General features: G+C 31.3%; 1 long non-coding RNA gene across 1 annotated transcript in view; it reads right to left on the bottom strand.

Annotated features, from left to right (window-relative positions):
• Nucleotides 1-493: 493 nt before the first annotated feature.
• The window catches only part of LOC139425561 (uncharacterized), a 103,174-nt gene continuing 81,994 nt past the window's right edge, over nt 494-21,673 (bottom strand). Inside the window, exon 2 of the long non-coding RNA XR_011636777.1 lies at nt 494-696. This is a non-coding gene — a long non-coding RNA (uncharacterized lncRNA). The remainder of the gene's footprint in view (nt 697-21,673) is intronic.

Genomic DNA, 21,673 nt, shown 5'->3' with positions numbered 1-21,673 from the left:
AACTACGATATATTTTATTCTCATCGATTTTTAGCACTGCTTTACACATCTTTGGCATTTTTAAGACTGAATTCTGCAGTGCTTTGAAGGACCTCGACTGACTCAAGGGATTCACGAACCATGCTGATTCGTTTGAATTTGTGTGTTTATCTCGACCTACAGCTTCATAATAGGGTTCAAATTGGGTGATTGCGAGGGCCATGGCGCGTTTTATACAATCTTTCCACATTCCTAGTATTTTATATAATCGATACGCAGCTTAAATACGTGTTTAGGGTCATTATATTATTAAAATTTTTAAAGTCAAATCTTACCCAGATTAGCAAAGAAAAATTTTATTTTAGTTAATTTTTATTAAATAATTATAATTTTGTTTTCCATATAAAACTAAAATTAATTAAATTTAATGGATGAATTAATATTTGAAAAAACTGTATTAATATCAAGTGTCATTCACTACAAATTAAAAAAAAAATTATTTATACTTGAAAGGTTGAATAAAAAGGTATTTTATTAGGGATTCAAAATTTGAACAAGTTATAGGGAGAGTGTAAACTAATAGTTAGGAATTTAAAAATAAATCAGTTTTCAACAATATTTGTTTAAGATGAGACAGCAAGATAATCTCGACACTATGGAACATTTTTTTCATTCATTGTTGGCTTCCTTTGCATTTCATCTCCAACCCTTCTTTCTCTAGAAAGAAACCTTAATCAAAACATTATCTTTTCCATGTATAACTTTCCATCTATTATTATTCGAAATATAAAGGAACCCTTTTTTAAAAAAATAAAACATTACGAGTTAGTTATTACTGGAAGAACTAGAGACTGCTTGCCGTCAGCTAACCGTGGGAGGTTTTCGTGGTCTTCCTCTACATTTAACGCAAATCTGGGTTAGTTCCACCAAAAAGTTTTAAACGTAGGCAAATTTCTCCCAATGCTTGATCCAAAAATTCTCTTGTCTTCAGGATTGGGTTCAAAATTAGAAGGCTACGGAGTTGAACATTAGTAGTCCTAAACCCAAAAATTAGGTCGGCTGTTCAACGACGGTTATAAAATAAAATAATGTTGCGTCTTTGCTAATATTGTTATGTGTCTGTACATTTATAGTTTTGTAAATAAATGGTTTTAAGATGCAAGCTAGAGGTCTATGTGATAAAATTTATACGTCTGATAAAATTTATATGTGATACTGAGATGCTAAAAAAATAACTATCAAATAATTCAGGCGCTATTTTCTCTTTTGTTTATTATAAAAGCAAGAATTTAGTCTTACGATAAGTGACAAAAATTATATAATACAAAATATTAAGCACGAAAAACTTTGAGAAAAATGAGCACTGAAATGCTAGAGAGAAAAAAAGTGCTGAACATCAAGAAAAAAAAACATTATAAATCTCTTAAATTCAAATTTAATCTCGTAAATTGAAATCTTCGTCACTGAATTGAAAAATAAGTTTTCGAAAGGAAATTTGAAATTGTACTTACGCTGCAATAAATAAATAATTTTAATACCGCATGAGTTTACAAAATGAAGTTATGGAAATTGACAATGTTCTGCAAATTTTCTTCGAAGTTTACAGATAGATATACTTCATAGAACTAAATATACAGCTTAAATTAACTTTATGTCTACATATGTTTTTAATAAAAATATAGAAAATGAAACTACAGACTCCGGCAAAATTATAAGACGCACTATAAGATTCTACATAAAATCTTAACTATCAGGTGAGGCTGTACAGCTTTATTATTTTTACGCAACTGAAACCGGTTTCCCTTGCTTATGTTCGCGTATCAATTGACAATATATAATTTCGATGATTGAACAAATTAGACGATATATTATATATGGAATATTTATTCAGGTATTATATTAGTATATTATAATAATTAGACCAAATTATTAGATGCGCTGTAGTTTTTTTTAATAATTACGTGTTTTGAACAAGTTTATATGCAATATTTTTATATTTAAACAAACATGTAATGGGTTTTTATGCAAGAGATTTTTTTATATTCTTCCCTATCTGTTTTTATTTTTATTGTATTACATTATGTATTGTATTTACGTATTGTATATTTACGTATTGTATTGTTAACTAATAGATACACGAACCACAAACAAGTACAAACCGGTTTCAACCGCATAAAAACAATAGTGCTGTATAGTGTCAGCTGATACATAAAACATTTTACATAGAATAACATGACCAGGAACTGTAAATATTGAGAAACATACCACTTACATTTAAAACCTTTTTTATTGGAAAGAAATTATCAGAAATGAATCCCCTCTACCAGCATTTGGACTAATAATAATTTGATTTAATTATTATAATATACTAATATAATACCTGANTAGTTTTACGGCACTGAAACCGGTTTCCCTTGCTTATGTTCGCGTATCAATTGACAATATATAATTTCGATGATTGAACAAATTAGACGATATTATTAGGTAAATATAGAATATTTATTCATGTATTATATTAGTATATTATAATAATTACATGTTTTGAGCAAGTTTATATGCAATATTTTTATATTTAAACAAACAACTAATGGGTTTTTATGCAAGAGATTTTTTATATACTTCTCTATCTGTTTTTATTTTTATTGTATTACATTTATGTATTGCATTTATTGTATTACATTATGTATTGTATTACATTATGTATTGTATAACATTATGTATTGTATTTACGTATTGTATTTACGTATTGTATATTTACGTATTGTATTGTTAACTAATTGATACACGAACCACAAACAAGTACAAACCGGTTTCAACCGCATAAAAACAATAGTGCTGTATAGTGTCACCTGATACATAAAATTTTACATAGAATAATATGACCAGGAAGTGTAAATATCGAGAAATATGCCACTTACATTTAAAACCTTTTCTATTAGAAAAAAATTATCAGAAATGAATCCCCTCTACCAGTATTTGGATTAATAATAATTTGATCTTATTATTATAATATACTGATATAATTCCTGATATTATAAATATTCTATATTTATATATCGTCGAATTTATCTTATCGTCAAATTTATATTATATATCGTCTCATTTAAGCCATGGATACACGAACGTAAACAACTGTAAACCGGTTTCAGTAATGTAAAAACAATAAAACTGTATAGTATTACCTGATAATTAAGATTTTGCATAGAATCTTATAATGCGTCTTATAATTTGGAAAGGGGCTGTATTTTTTTGACTGAAACTTACTTTGTAAAAATAGTCATAATGAACTTTTTAAATGTCTCATTTTGTGACGAGGGAAAACATTATTAGACAGAATCGGCGGTTTACATTCGGCACAAATAAAAAGTTTTCACAAACATCGGATATACTCTCTCTGTTAACAACTTAAATAATTCAATAAATCCCTTGTTATGTACCTTGCATTACAAAGCATTAATGGTAAATTCCTTAACCGGGAGGTAGAATTCATGGAATAATTGGTTTCATGTGTTCAGATGCTGTTTTGACATTATAATCACTGAATTGTGTCACAAATAGATCACAACAACTGACATTGTCTCCATTAAAATAACCCCAACCATCAACCGTTTTTCAATAACATCTGCCTTGATTCTTCCATTACACCGATATTAAGGGTAAAATCCTAGAATAGCCAACCCCTTGGCGACTTTTTGAAATCTTGCCAAGTTGGCGATTATTACTTGGATCAAAGTTATTATTTATTACTAAAAAAAAAAAATTTAAATTCTTACAAATTTATTAAAATATTTTTAATAAAATTTTTTTTTACTTGCAATAAGGTTGAATCATATCTCCCCGAAATATATTCCAGAAACCTAGTTTGGTAAGATTTCAAAAGTTCGAGGATTTTTGAAATCTCGCCATTGGTACAATCCTAGTACAATCGCTGCAACAATGGTAAAATCCTAGAATGCCCCCCTCTTAGCGATATTTTGAAATCTCGCCAAGTTGGCAACTATTATTGGGATCAATGTTGCTCTCTGATTATTAAAAAAAATGTAAATTATAACAAATTTATTAAAATATTTCTTAATAGAATAAAAAAATACTTTAGCATTTTCAACCGGTACAGCACAAAAAAAAATTAAAAAATGAAATAATAACGATAATTCTAACAGCAAGAGATCAGAATAAAATAAAAATATAACGTTAATAATAAATATAAAAAAAATAGTGCGTGGAGTCCCCCCGCGCGGAAGAAGTTAAACTTCGCAACATGCCACGTTATTTGTAGAAGAATCAGCAGTCGTTGAAGGATTACTAGTTCTATTCAACGACTCTTTTTCCTGCTCCGCTCGCTTCCGTGCTCTGTAATCACGGTAATATTGTGCATTTTTCCCTCGTGGACCTCTTGAACCAGTGGAAGTGCTTGTGGTTGCCTCATCGTCTCGCCCTGGAAAATGTATTTGTATTAATAATGTATGTGAATGCGTCATAATGTAATTTCAGAAGAGAAAACCTAACAATCAATTGATATTCACAAGAGACGCACCTTGACTTAACCTTAAATCCGTCGCATTGTCCGTGGGATTGTTTTCACTCATTTTTTACAATTGTTATCCACTAAAAGCTGGATCCCACCACGTGATTTCCTGACCAATAAAAATGTAGCGTTAAACGTTTAACGCAACCTTGTTGGAAGTCGCATAAGAAGTATCACTTCAATAATAAATAACGTTCAAAATAATCTTCCCCAAATATCTTTCGGAAACCTGGTTTGGTGAGATTTCAAAAACTTGATTGGCGAGATTTAAAATAGTCGCCAAGAGGTTGGCTATTTTAGATCCTCCCCATACAAATCAACTATTTCCATTTGAAACTTGATGAGGGTAAATAAATACTGTATTTATAGATTAAAAAATAAAAGAATTTCAATCGATATTTTTTTTAGAATTTTTTTAAAAATTATTCTACAAACTTCATCCGTTCTTTCTTATAAGAAGTTGTCTATTTATTTTAAAAACTAATTTGATGCTAGTTAATGACATTTTAAATAGTCTGTGGATAATGATATTGATTGTAACGATAATAAAAAAAAATCATGAGAATAAAGATAGCGAATCAGAATATAAATCCTGACATTTTTTAAAATAACGAGCTTATTCACACATATTGTTTTTCTCTCTTTTTAAAAATCTTTCTTACAATACTGGAACTCGTAAAATTCTTCTCGTATTCAATTTTCTGGAGCTATACCAATTTATATTACAGCGGTTATTCACTTTAGTTTCAAATTCAACTCGAAATACTTTTGTTCAAAGAATTGTTTGAACTTTTTGCTAAGGCACACTTACTTCAGTTTTCCTGTATAACTTTTTTTTCTTCTTATTTTTTGAAAAATTTCCCGATAGCTGAAACCAAAATTCTATTTGAATCAAAATAAAATGAGAAAAAAAATATTGCAAAATGATCTGAAACGTATTAAATTTTTATTTATTTATTTGGGAATTCAAAAGAAACTTGCTTACGGTATAAAATAGGTATCGAATAAGTATAATGAAAATTAAATTTGGTACTTTACAGTTAGCCGGGCGCAAATGTCGCCAATTGTGAACCAAACGTAAGCCAAGTCGCCAGACAAAGCGAACAGTCAACAGAATAAAAGTTGAAAACTTTCAACTGTAAAAAATATTTATTAATAGTAAGCAAAATAAGTTCAACAATAAACAAATATTATGAATTGTAAATAAAACAGTTTTACCCAAGAAAGGTAAAAGTGCTTTGTTTTGAATGAATTCAGAGAATAGAGCACGTGTCCCCAAACTACATTCCCAGTATGGTTGCAAGAAATTTGGGGGAATTCTACATTATTTGGCACTTTTTCGCTTGCCCCCGGCTAACGGAAAAGTACCTTAAATTTTTAGTCAAAAATAATATTTTATAAAGGCAATTTTTGAGGAATTTGTCTTTTTCAAACGCTCTCTTATTTTACTAGATTGATGTGATTGCAAACACGCGTAGAAGAGATAATTATTAATTATTTTTAGAATGAAATAAGTAACACATTGCATTTAAAAGACGTCTTAAGTTTTTGTAAACAAATAATTACTAAGCATTAAGAATAAATAGGCCAACCTAATAATTAAAATAATTTACATTTAGAAATTGAGAATAAAATTGGTGCATTTTAAGCAGAGTAATCAAACAGGATTCAATAAGAATGCTCTCTAAGATTTTAAAAGTCGTGAGTTGAACTTTATAAATCTTTCAGATTCAAGCATTTTTTCATTACAGTTTGTTTTCTGATAGAATTATTTAAAATACCTATAAAAAAGAAGATATAATTAAACAAAGAATTATGGCGCAACTTAAAAATTATGAACTGGATTGTTGGAAAAGTCAAACGATTATTTACTTTTAAAAATGAATTTGAAGCACCGTTCACACTGGAATGGAAGAGATGATTTTGAATTTAAAGGAACGCATTAACAGAGGCCATCACTATAAGTGAAGTGATAGATGCGGAATAGATTCAAATGTCGCTAAATGCTAATATTTAGAAGAGAGAAGGCTATGGATATTTAAATATCTTTAAATGTTAGAAATATTTTTTTTCTGCATGTGTTAGTATCTTATTATACTGATTTTTTTGGTTGATATGTCTATTTTGAAAAGATAACTTACACTACTACTAAAAAAGATTACTTATTTACCACTACTTTGCCCTGAAATGTGAGTTTAGCTTCCTTATAATTTTGAATTTTGCTTAGGAATTTCATAATTTATGATACGTTCCAGAACTGTATAATGTATGGATAAAGTAAAAAAAAATCAGAATGTTTACTTTTTTAGTGAATTTTGGGAGATAATCCTGTAATAATTAGGGCAACTGACGACGATGATGTCCCGTATTTTATGGTAATTTTCCAGTACATATTTATACACTTACTTATCTATACAGTAACAAAATCCACCATAATTTAACTGTACTTTTTAAATGCAGCTTTTTCTATCAGTATGAAAATATTTAACATCGTGTCTAAGTCATAATCCCATGAAAAGTTTCTCGAAACGTGAAAAGGGATGCATTTCAAAGATAGAATTTGTCAGTTAAAGGACGCAAATTTTCACACATCAGATAAAAAGAATCGAAGCTGAAATCGCACCCATTTTAGCTAAATCTTTACGTGATCTTGTATTGCGGAAAATCTCAACAAATCAGAAGAGATTGGGGAAAAAAAAGAAATGGCTTTTAAGGAAAAGTATATCCAATGTGATTACTAAGATTTGGAAGAACATTTTAAACATCAAAGACGGTTCAAGCACATTTTTGAAAAATTCCCAAACATTCGTGACATTGAGGTGATATCTATCTATCTATCTGCTTTTTTTAATATTTATTTTGTAGGTTCTATTTCTACATGCCTAAACAATCACTTGTAATTTTATACGTTACGATCTATTTCAATATATATCAGAAGTAAAATATGCTTCTTTCTTCAGACAGGAATAATTTATTTAAAAAATTTCTCGGAACTGTTTTTCTTTTCTTCTTTTATTTTTGATGGATGAAGACTTAAAATACTTCCAGGTTAGGAACATTTGTGAAAGTCGAGAGGAAGACAGAAAGTAATTTTTGTCCTGGTTTACATATTCCGAAAAGAAAGTCTCACAAGAACATTTTGCATTCTCTAAAGACGACAACAATTTATTCAAAGTCAAGGAATAAAACTTTTATTGTGACTATTTCTTTTCTTATATCTAAGAGGCATAGAGAAACGCATATATAAAGTAAAATATTCATTTATTTCAGATCTTGTTATGCTTAACGCATTCCCACAACAGCCCATTACGAGCGAGGGAAATTGAGGCTCCACAATATCATGTGCGGCAATGTGGGAAGCACTGCGCACTGGTGGTCTTTACTTTTCAGACAAGCTAGTTTCTATCAATCTGAAGCTGGGTGCATTTCAAACCATAGCTTGGAATCGAACCTCATTCCTTCAAAATAAGACTTCAGTGCCTTAACGACATCGCAGCTTCACTTTGACCTAAACAATGAAACTATTCCAAAATCATAACAAATATGAAGTCAGCCACTTTGCATAAGGCTATCTTTGCAGAATATGCTAGTTAATAATTGTAAAAGTGTCCGAACAATAAAGTTAAACGACAGACACGTCATTTTATTTAATAAATGTACAATACGGCTTCTCAGACACAAATGATACACGCGATAAATGATGTAATTAACTATCATTCAATGCTTAATTAGGCGCAAGCAGCTGTTCCAATCTTTTGTCTCGGTGTCTTTTATTTATCGTCTGAGAATCCTTGTGTAAAGGGAACAATCATTATTCCAACGCTTCCTTTCATCTTTAGAGCCCCTTTCTTTTTTTCTTCTTCTCTTGTATCACACGTAACGAAGGCATAATAATTAACTGTCTCTTTTGTTGCATTTTAAATGGCAGACAGCTCTTGAATTATTTACCAAAAATAATTCTTTCTATCGTAACGTTGTCGCGAAATTCATTTTGATAAAATGTTCAAAATGAGAATTTTGGAATTTCTTGTTGTGGTATTGGGATGTGGAACATTTTTACTGCAGCAGTGATGTTCTTTGTTTACTCTTGTACAGTCCCTGGCAAATTTATTCGACACTCTCTAAGATTCCATGTAAAATATTAATTATCAGGTGATACTTTACAGCTTTATTGTTTTTACGCGCATTAGTTTTGCAATTGTTTACGTAAGTGTATCAATTAACATTGTAATGTAATGCGTTAAAAATAAATACAAATAGGAAATATACGAAAAATTTTCCGAATAAAAATCCATTACTTGTATGTTTAAATATAAAAGTATTGCATACTGACTCGTGCAAAACATGTCATTATTAAAACACTACAGTGTTTCTAATAATTCAGTCTAATTATTACAATATAATAATATAATGCCTGATATAATAACTATTCTATATTTACATAATATCTCATCTGATTTAACCAATCGTCAAATTTATATTATATATCGTCTAATTTAACCAATTAATACACGAACGCAAACGAGTGCAAACCAGTTTCATCCGAATAAAAACAATAAAGCTGTGTAGTATCACCTGATATTTGAGATTTTTACATAGAATCTTACAGGGAATCTAATAATTCGGTCAAGGACTGTATATTTATTGTTACTATCGCTAGACTTTGATGACAACAAAATAAAAATGTTTATTACGTGCGTTTATAGAACTAAACGCCTAGAAAATTGGTAAGTATTAAACAAAATGCATGTCGATGGTAGAACGTTGTCTACTCTTCTCTAGAGCTGCACAATGGACGTCGATCTGATGAAACATTCCTGAAGATGATTCTTATCTCTTTGGCACCGTATTTTGAAATTCGCCAACGTTCCATTCGCCAAGTCGGGTCTCACATTTTCTCACGAGAATCCTCGAATTACATTTCGCGCATGGAACATACGATTTAAATAATCAATGAATGAGATAATGAAAAATGAATGAGATTGGAAAAAAAACCGCTCACTTTCGTGTCGTTCGTTTAGTCAACATTATGCACAGTGGATTATTCTATGACTTTCTGACAGCTAACCACAATGGAACTAACATTTTCAGATGGAATATACAGTGTTGCTATCTCAAATACAATGTAATTCAAAATGAAAATAGCGAAAAAACGAACAGTTATAACTATTTAATGAAAACTAATTTAGCGATAATATTATCATAGAACGTAGATGNTTTATATATTACGAATTTATTTGACGATTTTTGATTTATATCACGAATTATACTATAGCACATTTCTAATAGGTTTAACGAATTATATGTCATTTATTTGAATTCAAATTTATTTTAATGACTTAGTATTTACTAAAAAGATGTAATTTTTTTAAAAGAAAAAGTTTTTATATGGATATGAATGATTGTTTTGCATTCTTAGAATTTCGTGCATTTGCAATTTTCCTAAGTTAGTAGCGAGTGAAGCGAGCTTGGTTTGCGAAGCAAACCATATAAGATTGCGTAGCAATTTTCGGGGGTTGGCGAGCGTTAAAGAGCAGGACATTGATCCAACTAAATATTCTCGTTTCCCTCGGTAAATCCGAGTTCTCGTTAAATCCGAGCTCGTTATAAACGAGTTGGACTGTAAAAATGTTTATTATGTGCGTTTATAGAACTAAACTCCTAGAAAATTGGTAAGTATTAAACAAAATGCATGTCGATGGTAGAACTTTGTCTACTCTTCTCTAGAGCTGCACAATGGACGTCGATCTGATAAAACATCCCTGAAGATGATCTTGTGGGGAGAGTAGATATCGAAAATGTCAACCTTCATCTATGAAAAGGTATCTCACCATAGAATCTAGTTAACATGTCTCATATACTAATGAATTGGAATCTTATTTTTGTAGTGGTAGATACACTACACTCCGATGACATGCCAAGATAGTTTTAATCCACTGCACATGGGGATATGCCTCCATTGCTTTGGTAGACCAACAATGGGCAAGCGAAGTTAATCACTTGGCGGTAGAGCAGTTGAACGAGGAGCGGAACCATGTACCCTCGTTTCTTTCGCAGGCTGATCAAAGTAGTCATACACTGGCTCACTGACGTGATTTTCCGCATCGTAGACTCCCGGGTATCTCTTTGGCACCGTATTTTGAAATTCGCCAACGTTCCATTCGCCAAGTCGGGTGTCACATTTTCTCACGAGAATCCTCGAATTACATTTCGCGCATGGAACATACGATTTAAATAATCAATGAATGAGATAATGAAAAATGAATGAGATTGGAAAAAAAACGCTCACTTTCGTGTCGTTAGCTTTGTTAGTCAATATTATGCAGAGTGGATTATTCTATGACTTTCAGACAGCTAACCATAATGGAACTAAAATTTTCAGATGGAATATACAGTGTTGTTATCTCAAATGTAATTCAAAATGAAAATAGCGAAAACGAACAGCTATAACTATTTAATGAAAACTAATTTAGCGATAATATTAACATAGAACGTAGATGGAACTTCAAGATTTCTTTACGTAAGGCTCAATGAAGCATAATCCTGCGCATGTGCTAAAAATAAAATAATCGTGAAGATAACGAGTCCAGTGCATTCTGCGTGTTAGAATTTAACAATTCTCATTCTATTAATCACAGTGCAGAGAAGATTATCGTCAGCGAACTCAAAGAACGCATTTGTAATACGCATGCGTCGGTAAATGCGCAGATGTTTCAGAATGCATGGCGTGAAATGGACAACCGCCTGGATGTTAACCTTGGTAAGTCACATAAAAAGATTCTGCGATACATGTATTTAATTTTATTTTATAACCGTCGTTGAACAGCCGACCCAAGAGTTTACGACTACTAATGTTCAACTCCGTAGCCTTGTCATTTTGAACCCAATCCGGAAGACAAGGGAACTCCTGGATTAAGCATTGGGAGAAATTTCCATTAATGGCGGATTCTTTGTTGAAAATAACCCGCATTTGCGTTACATGGAGAAGTTAACCTCCCACGGTTAGCTTGACAGCAAAGGAACTCTAAGTCATAATCCGTCTACCATTAAGGGTATTTCACGTTAGCACTGTAGTCGGTGCAAGCCGGATGCGGAATTCGTCTCGACCAGCCATTGCCGGGATTCGAACCCGGTTCACCTCATTGGAAGGCGAACGCTCTTTCCCATGAGTCATCGCGTCTCTGTGACACTGTATACAAAATTTTATAGTTCCTTCTACATTCTGTGTAAATTTTATCCATAAATTATTTTTCTTTAAATAGTTATGGCAGTTTGTAATCTTTTTGAATAACCCTGTAGTTCGTGATCTGTTGGAGGTTAAGCAATGAAACACTTATTATAATAAGCGCTGTTTTTGAAAAGGTAAGCATTAGATTATAATAATACATAGATAAACATACACCTAGTCTAGAATTAATCAAATAATGTCATTTATTTATCACAAAATAACTTAAAGCATTGCTGATTCATGGTCATGTAGAGGTCATGATTGCGTCATGTAGGCTCTAGTTGAAAGAAATCTAAGAAGGAGCTTTTTCTCATTGAGTTGAAAAGAAGGAAACATCTTTATTTTACCATTTCAGCCCTAGTAACAATTTAACCTTGGCCTAAGTTGGGCTCAAAATTTTTCTCAATATGAGTCCTATAAGAACATGCACCGATGGACCAATATCGGGATGTCTAGATTTTTTAATATTAGTCCTATGTAAGACCAATATCGGCCTATATACAACCAATATACGGCTTATATGAGCTGAATAATGACGATAAAATATCGGGAGAATTTGACGACTTCATATGGGGGTAAATATTGGTTGTAGTAAAGTGACAATGAAATATCGAGTGACTAGGGCAATTCTATGGAGGACCAAGATCGGAAAATAACGGTCCTTTAAACTCTTATTGAGCAAAGATTCGTGAATATTGATACAATGAGGGCCCTAGTTATTTCGCTGCTAGGGGGATGACGTGAAAAGAACAGATTTCAAAGTCCCTCCAATAATACCTCTTAGTGTGTCAAAAAGTCACCAGCAAATGCAAGGGACGAAAGTGAAACTCTTGTTTCATCGCAGTTGGAAGTCACCTTTCAGATTCACTAGGCAATCAAACTGATTTCGATGATGCTTTTCGATAGCGTTTCTTATTGTGTCTACGTTGCTTCAATATCAGTTTACGATTCTAACATCAATATTATTCTGAAATTATGTATTAAGGAAGGCAAATATGGAACATCCAACATAATTATTAAAACCTATTATTAATTAATCTATCTTCGCCTAAATTTGCCTTTTCGGTTAGTGGTGCAAAGTCGAACCGAAGCAAAACTAGAACAATATTTATAAATTTGTTCTTGCACTTTTTATATAACCACCATAAATATTGTTTTGCATAATTATTAACCAACATTTCATTTAGTAAGTAACAAAATAGAGTAACGCATTAAAAAAGATGGTTCAGATTAAGGTACGGTTACTCAGTGCTAAGATTATCATTTGCTTTGATATAATCACTTTAAGTGAAAAATTTATTAATGTGGTTATAACTTAAAGACTAGAAGTACCTAAAATCTCAACAACTCTAAAAATTATATTAATTTTCATGAGAATAATATTTTCTCAATTGTATTTATCAAAATGTTGCTTGAGTGCAAATTAAAAAAAGTATTAAATAAAAAGTTTAAAATAATTGTGATCGCCGAAAAGAGATCACAGGTTACTTTCATGGGCACGATGATTGTTGTCTAATAATTATGTCTAAAGTTTAGGTTTTGGCTTCGTTTTTTTTCCTGCTTCAACTCTAACCTTTGGGACCGTGTCAATCAGTTTGGGATCCTCCTTATTTGTGATATTCACCTAAATTAGCATTGAAAACGATCCAGTTAGAACTCTTCTTTAGAATTTGTGATTTTTAATTAAAACAATAAAAACATAAATATCTTTCAAATGATGAAATTCTATTTTATTCACAATTCAAGAAGTATTTATGAGATTTCCCTGCTCCCAAAACTCAAAAATAAACTCACCCACTTAATGCGTAACAAAATTAAAAGTGAAAAAAAGAATTCTTATAAAATTATCAAACAACAGCGGTTGCCATAGCAACGCATGCAATGACGACGCATGCGCATGATTTACTACTACTCTGGAACACAGTTGAAAAGTCTGATGACGTTCAAATAAGGTACGCACGCCAGCAAACCGAAAACAATACCCATTTTTCTAAGGGATAATAATAAAAAAATCATTAGCAGTTTTGTTTCTATTTTGTATCAAAACATTTTCTGTCCTATTACTTATATCGTCCCTTTTTAAAAATCAATTGTGAAAAATTAAATCGATCTTCTAAAGTACTAAAAAGGGAGGGAAAATGTTTTATTTGAAAAGGGGCTTCATTAGTTGTTCTCTCAAATTTTTAAAAAAATTTGAGCTTTGTGCCATTCGTTCTGTAAAATGTTACCAGGCTAATTACACCCATCCATTGTAATAATATACATCATACATTTAATGCATCATTTTTTGAACAATATTATTTACTGGTCGAATGGTGTTCTATTTTGTTGCTCAGAGTTGGCTGTTTAAATTACGTAATTTAATTCTATCGGACTTTATGAGTTTTGATGAAGTAATGCTAACAAGTCAATCATCACCTACACTTTGAAAAGAAAAATGCGCGTTGTAACCAATAAGATTTAGTGTGCAAAATTTTCATTAACTGAATATCGCGAGTGTCTAATTATTATTATTTTTATGAATTTCATCACTTTTGACTTAAAGATTTATTGACTAGTATTAATCCTCCAAATTCCAAAAGTTGAATGCCTGGATAAAACAGTTCAGAAATTCCTCTACAAAGCATTAATTTACTATTTATATTAACGTAGGAAAAAAAATTTTGAATGCTGCTGTAAGTTCAAAAAAAAAATATATTGGATGAACTCTGAGGCCACCTTCACCAATGTATAGTAAAAATATATTGGTAATGATATTTACAAAACATAAATATACATTCCTGTGGTGAAATAAAAAATGAATTCCTCGCGAGAGAAATCTGATTATTCCTATATAATCTTATCACCAACATACAAAATCCCTAAAATATCCCTAACATCTTCCTAATTATGTCCCTGAGCTGCGATGGCTCACGGACTAGAACGTTCGCCTTCCAATAAGATGAACCGGGTTCGATCCCGGCGGTAGCTGTTAGATACGAATTCCACATCCGAATTGCGCCGACCACAGTGCTGACGTGAAATATCCTCAGAGATAGAAGGATCATGGTTAGTCCCCTTATCATCAGGCTAACCATAGGAGGTTTTCATGGAATTCTCCGTCATGTCACGCGAATGCGGGTTAGTTCCATCTAAAAGTCCTCCACGAAGGAAAATTTCTCCCAAAACTTGATCCAGGAGTTCCCTTGTCTTCTGGATTGGGTTTAAAATGACAAGGCTGCGGAGTTGAACATTTGTAATTGTATACCCAAAAATTGGGTCGGCTGTTCAACGACGGTTATTAAATTTAATAATTAAATCTCTATATTATCCCTATAAATATTCCAAAAATTTTCTACAAAAAATGAATTAGTTATTCAAGAATTTCTTTACACTTTTTTGTTTCATCTTTATTTTTATGTCACTATTCTAAAAGGTACAATTTATATAAAAACTCTTCCTATCCAGCGAAAGTCTAGAAATCTTTATCTATGAAGCAGAGAGGATATATATCTATATATTTCTTTCTAAGATAAGCATCTGCAAGACCCCTCTTTCAATCTCCAGTCTTATCATCCTCTTTTAAACCGAAACTGTCGTTTTCTATCGTTACTATGACAACCAGAATCATTCACTGGGAAGGGGGCAAAAGAACACACAAAAGAAGTATTTTACCCCAATAACCGAGACTCTGAGAAAAGTGGAATAAAATGTGGTCAGAATATATATAAGTCCCAACACAACAAACGAATGCAGGATATATATTCTGTTTGTTATGTGACGACTCAATATTAGAATCTTTACATAAACGCATCATACGGCTTTTAAAAACTAACATACAAAAAAAAAGGAAAAAAAAAGGAAAAAGTTGTGATCGCCTTATTACTATCACTGGCTTCCCATTGGTCAAATGCTTTTTCTTTCTGGATTGACTCCGTTAACCATTTCGAATCATGGATTGCAAAAACTGTCTCCATTGATGTTTGTCATCGGATTGATTTCCATATCCTGCCTATGTACGTGTTTCAAAACGTCAGAACACACTTTTCCTTCTTCAACATTCAGTTAATAATAGAAAGAATATAAAAATACTTTAAGTTATTATGTAAATACGTTGAAAATGCTGGTTAGTGAAAATAAAAATAAACAAATAGCAGCGGTTGCCATAGGAACTCATACAATCACGACGCATGACCACTGTTTACTATTACTCTTGCACACAGTTGAAAAGGGTGATGACGTCCAAATAAGGTGCGCACGACATCAAACCCAAAACAATACCCATTTTGCTAATGGGTAAAATAGAATTCGGTTAGCGCACTGAGAGTGACATATTTTGTCTCACCTCTCCTTTGGTATAGAGAGAAAAGTAATTGGGTAAACCTAGACTAAACCATAAAGTTTCCAAAGCTGTTGAAACGTTTTCAAAATATCAATTTGTAAACAAACTACGGCAGAAGAACGTATACCATAATTTGCATTAAAAAAGAAAAACTTTTCTCTAAACTTAAATAAAAGGTGAAAGAGTTCGACTCTATTTTTCTCGTTCTTGAATTCTATGTTCTTAATTAACGTTCGTTCTTTTAGCCATCCTGTGTAATACATTTTCATGTGTTTACCGTAAATCCTTTTATACTAATAGAAGAAGGATCAATACTATCAACAAAATCATAGCACTAACATTTCTCTGAGCTATAACATTTACCTTAACAGCGGCTAGAGGTAAAAGTTATATTTGACCCTTTAATTAAGATATAAATACAGAGATTAATTTTTTCTGTTTACTGATTTCGCAAAAGTAACAAAACAAACAAAGAGCCTCGAAAAAAAAAACATTTAATTTATCATATTACGGTTAGGGAATGCAATTTCAAACCGTAAGCAGGTGGGATGACGCAATAATGCCTGCGGGACTGGTCCGATTTACATCCCGCACTACCGATGAAAATAATTCTTCACTTTTGAAACGCTTCTTAAGAATTTTTAATTCTAAACCTAGTCTAAAATTAATGAATGAATTATTCTTTGAAAAACAGTATCAACATCACGTGTCATCTACTACAAGTTACAAATTGTATTTGAACTTGAACGGACCAATAAAAGTATTTTATTTACGATTGAAAATTTGAACAAGATATGTAAATATATTTAGGGATAGTGTAAACAATAGTAGGAATATAAAAATGACGGTAAATGCATTTTTATAGGAACACAATTTTTTTTAATATCATTTTTACAAAAGATGAAATGGCATATTATTCAGGGGTACTTAGTTTTTTTTCTTCATACTTCTGTCTGTTGTCAGTCAATAAATTTTAACTTAATTAAATTTGTTTCAAGTTTAAATGAAATAATCCCGCGGGATTAGTAAACGCAAAGCCAAACATTGTGCCGGATTGCATTTCCTAATTAGCAATGAATCAGTGTTCAAATATTCTGTAATAAGAATTTAGGTAGAACAAAATTTACGACTTCTTGTTGTATGTTTTTGTCAAACTCAGATTTTTTTCAAACTCACTTATTTAAGTGGGAATCTAAATTATTTCATTTTATAGGTTTCATTTTACAAAAGAAAATTATTTTATGCACAAATAGTTATTTTTTATGACAGCTAAACCGGGAAAAAGTTAATCTGAGTTAGTTTTTTCGGTTAATTTTAAGTAGCTGCTTGTTAGAAATAGAAATGATCAAACAAAGAAGTTTTGCCCCTAAAATTCTGAGTTTAAATAATAAATTATAAGAATTAACAAACAAAAAAAGACTTTATATAAAAATTGGAAATTAAAATAACTTCTTGGAATACATTTACAATTATTAAAAAAAATCAAATAAAAGAGATCATCTAGTTTCTAACTTAAATTATCCCTTTTCCAGGAACCTTGTGTCAAGATAATTGCTAAACCTGCAAACTATATCAAAGCAGTTGCTCTCAAGAGTTCCAGTAATTACTAGACCCTTGCTGATTACACCTCTTTTTTATCAGAATTTTCTATCCCCCCACTCCTTTCGAGGAAGGAAGTTGAAATTCCTCCTGTATTTTAGGAAAAAGGAGTACATCATTAAAGAAGTTTTGGAGAAGGTACAAGATTCTCCTTAATTTTCAGCCACTGCTTGTCGACTAATTGAACCTTAAGTTGTTCGGAAAGTGCGTCTATTGTCATAAAGACTGTCCTAGATCTACTCATAAATTTTTTTTGTTGTTGATGTTTTTGTTCTTCTTCATTCGTCACTTTAAAAAATTAAATATTTACTTCATTAAATTGTGAGACTTATTTAAAAATTCTTCTACAAACAGCAAATTTTTGCAAAAATTCTCAAAAGTTTTTAAGCCAGACTGTAATAAAGGGGAAGTTTTAGACTGGAGTTATTGCTTTGAAAAATCACAAAAATGAAGTGTTACAAGATGTCAAAGAATTGAGTAAAGATAAGGCTTGCACCAACCGCAGTGCTGATGTGAAATATCCTCAGTGGTAGACGGATCATGGGTTAGAGACCCTCTGCCGTCAGGCTCTCGTGGTCTTCCTCTCCATGTAACGCAAATGCGGGTTAGTTCCATCAAAAAGTCCTCCTCGATGGCGAAATTTCTCCCAATACTTGATCCAGGAGTTTCCTTGTCTTCTGGATTGGGTTTGAATTTAGAAGTCTACGGAGTTGGACATTAGCAGGCGTAAGCCCAAGATTTTGTCGGCTGTTCAACGATGGTAATAAAAAATAATCCGAAGTTTGAGTTTTATTCTCTTAAAATCCTTCAACATCCTTCACTAACCCTCATTTCAGAGAATTATTAGATATTTCGAAAAATTCGAATAAATTAGTACAGTTTTCCAGCATTCTATTCTTGATTAATATCAATGATTTATTTTTTTATTTTTCAATTTCTATGTTTTGCTCCTACTCTATACTAACCCTACCTGTCCCCCCTTTTTTTATTATCCTGTTCCACCCTCTTTATCTCTCAACCCATTTTTTTTTCTTTGCTGTAATACGCTCGTAATTTTTCTTTTGCGTATCTCTGTTTTCCTCGTTCAGACGTACGTTCATTATAACAATAATATGGTCACGTGGCATCCTTTGTACTTTTTACGCGCTGTTTGCTCATTCATTTATCTCCGAAAAAGTACTCAAGTCAAAATTTTTCATGTGTTTCCATTGATGAACCAACATAGGCCTGATGGTAACCATCAATAATTCCATCATAAAACCATTATATTTTTTGATGGTAACCAACATAAGTAACCATCACCCCAATGTAAGAATTCCGGACTGATTTATGATGGTTCCACATACAAAACCCAAATTGTTTTGATGGTTTATTCCTGAGAACCAATAAGAATTCCTAATAAATGATCATGGAAATGTATAATTGGAATCATGATAGACCATAACGAATCACCATTGATTGTTGGTTCCTGAGAATCAAAATTCTCCTGATGGTTAACCATCATAGTGTGCTAAAGTAGCATTTCCCATCATGGAATGCTGGAAGTTTGTGGGCATATCAAAAACCAAGAGCAAAGAATGGAAAATGTTGGATGATGGTGACCATCAAATGATATTGGACCACCATGAGTCACCGTTAAACCAACATAAACCATCAAAATTTTTTGATGGAACCATCAAGAATTTTGTCTTAGACATGAGGATAGTCATTTTGGATAGGCAGTTTAATACTGAGAAATTTACTGTTTGGCTTTTCTTAAATTTTTTTTTCAACTTTCATCTTTTATTTTTTCTTTAACAGGCGCAAAATCAATTTGGATGAGGGAAAATTCTTTTAACTAAGTTTGGGCAAAAAAAAAAACATTTTTCTCAAAATAGAACTTTTTTTTTTGCCTCACGTATTTTAGTTATAAAATAAAAAATTTTTTTACAACGAAATATTCATGATTGAAAATATACTACACCTATCATTCTGTCTTGAATTCGAATTAATTTTGGAGCAATCAAATAGTTTATATTGGCCGTTTTTTGAATTTTTCAATTTTAAAGGGAAAACAAATCGCAGTTAATTTAAAATTTTTGCAATCACATAAGATTTTTTTTTTTAAATAATCTCAAAAGATAAGAGACAAACATTACGTATTTCTTATATTTTTTGACAAGAACCGAAGTCATACTTCATTAACACAAATAAAATTTTATTTCAGTAGGGGAGACTCGATCATAATATTTATACAAATTATTATCAAGAGTTTTACAATTCCGTCTATTTTGATATCGATGATAGCATTCTCTTTCCTTCTTTGACATCTGACTATCCTTTTCTTCATTTTATTCATCAGATATGAATTATTTTTCAGATCATACCTTTACAATTTGAATTTTTGAACATATGCTATTTAAAATATTCTTTCTGGTTATTTTTGTAATTTAAACATATTTCATACAGGATAAAAATTTAATTTTTCAAAGTTTCTCGATTCGGGTTTCCATTGAGGTCTTTTCATTGGAATTCTTATTTTTTTTATTTAGAAATTCTGTATTTTTATTTTTATTTTTTCGGATTGCATGAAAATTATGAAACTTATTAAGGCCTAAAGATTGATTAAAATTTAATTAATGCGTAAGAAAGCGTAAGTAGTTATCATCAACTCTCAGATCTGCATAAGCAGTTGCGGCAGTTAGCGAGCTGTAGCCGGTAGAAAATGGCGCCCCCTTGTGTCACAAATAACTTCTTATTTAATTATTCTACTAAATTTTTTTGAGAAAAATGCTCAGTTATAAATTTATTGTGTTATTTTCAAAATAGCAGGTAAATCTTAAAATTCACGTATTTTCAATTGCATGCTCTGGATTGCAAACTTTTGTGCTTTGTAAGGTGTGCTAATTGCATAAATTTCAGAATTTTATTGTTGCTGATTGTTACTGCCACCAAAAATATTAATTTCAATGACTGGGCAAGTAATCATTTCACCCTTGGTATCAAAATTAAGATCGATAATTGGAATGATCAGATTCTCGAAAGTTCCCAAACACTTTTGTTTGGGCCACAAATTTTGTTAACAAAAATGATGAATTGATGATACTTATGATGAAAACACATACATTATGTATGCGTTCCTTATGTATGTGTACATTATCTTGCTCAAATTTTCAATCGTTAATGAAAATAATTTCACTCACCCACTCAAGTTCAAATACATTTTTTTTAAACTTGTAGAAGATGACAGTTGATGGTAAAATATTTTTTTTTATATATTAATTAATTCATTTAATTTAATGAATTAATATTTGTTTTATATGGGAGAAAAGATTGTAATTATTTGATAAAAAGTAACTAAAATAGAAAATTTCGTTGAAGACCTAAGTCGGAATTGACTTTAAATTTTTTATTTAATATTACTTATTTATGAAGAAAATAACTACAGTCGAACTCGTTTATAACGAGCACAAAGGGACCGTAACATTGCACTCGTTAAATCCGAGTGCTCGTAATAAACGGGTCCTTAAGGCAGGCGTGCAACCAGAAGAGGGGGGGCTTTGGAGGTCAAATGATTGAGTTTACTTAAAATTTAATTAATACTTACTTACTTTATTTACACTAATTAATTTAATTAAATACTTTTCTTGCTTACTAAATTAATTCTTACTTACTAATGACGTCACGACAATACGTCATGAACGATAAGGCACGAAATCGATACGTCACTGCCTACTCTCACGTGACTTTTCCCATGTTTTAGATTAAAGCGATAAGGGCAATTAAGTTTCAGTTCGTTGTTTTTTTTTTACTTCGCGCGCATTTCTTATAATTTTGAAAAAAGGATAAGACAGAAAGACTAGAAAGATGAGAAAAAAGATTACAAGACAGAAAAATATTGCTCGCTAAAACCGGGTCTTGCTCGTTAAAACCGACTTCTGTTCCATAGACTTAACATTGATCCAACCAAATATTCTCGTTTCCCTCGGTAAATCCGAGTTCTCGTTAAATCCGAGCTCGTTATAAACGAGTTCGACTGTAT

This window comes from Parasteatoda tepidariorum, chromosome 5, assembly GCF_043381705.1.
Source record: "Parasteatoda tepidariorum isolate YZ-2023 chromosome 5, CAS_Ptep_4.0, whole genome shotgun sequence".
Lineage (NCBI taxonomy): Eukaryota > Metazoa > Arthropoda > Arachnida > Araneae > Theridiidae > Parasteatoda > Parasteatoda tepidariorum.
The sequence above is the reverse complement of the archived record's forward strand: the minus strand, read 5'-3'. Positions and strand labels throughout refer to the sequence as shown.